A 251-nucleotide genomic window follows, 5' to 3' on the forward strand; every position below is an offset into this window, starting at 1 on the left:
CCACAGCTCTCCTTCTCCTGCACCCCCAATATAGATACCCACTCCCATGGCTCCACTTCTTCTGTACCCAAATAGCTCTCCTCCTGTTGCCCCGCACGATGACTCTCCTTTTTCTGCCCCCCAGCATGGATCCCCTTCTCCTGTCCCCAGACAGTTCCCCTTCTTCTGCCTCCCAGCATGGATCCCCTTCTTCTGTCCCCAGACAGCTCCCCTTCTCCTGCCCCCCGTATGGGTCCCCTCCCCCTCCCCCC

At 60.2% G+C, this 251-nt stretch overlaps 1 protein-coding gene across 1 annotated transcript in view; it reads right to left on the reverse strand.

Moving 5' to 3' along the window:
* DLAT (dihydrolipoamide S-acetyltransferase) overlaps positions 1–251 on the reverse strand; it is a 23,737-nt gene that overhangs the window by 22,725 nt on the left and 761 nt on the right. The window lies entirely within an intron of this gene.

This window comes from Nanorana parkeri, unplaced genomic scaffold (genome assembly GCF_000935625.1).
Source record: "Nanorana parkeri isolate BGI_ZX_2015 unplaced genomic scaffold, ASM93562v1 scaffold922, whole genome shotgun sequence".
In the NCBI taxonomy this organism is placed as follows: domain Eukaryota; kingdom Metazoa; phylum Chordata; class Amphibia; order Anura; family Dicroglossidae; genus Nanorana; species Nanorana parkeri.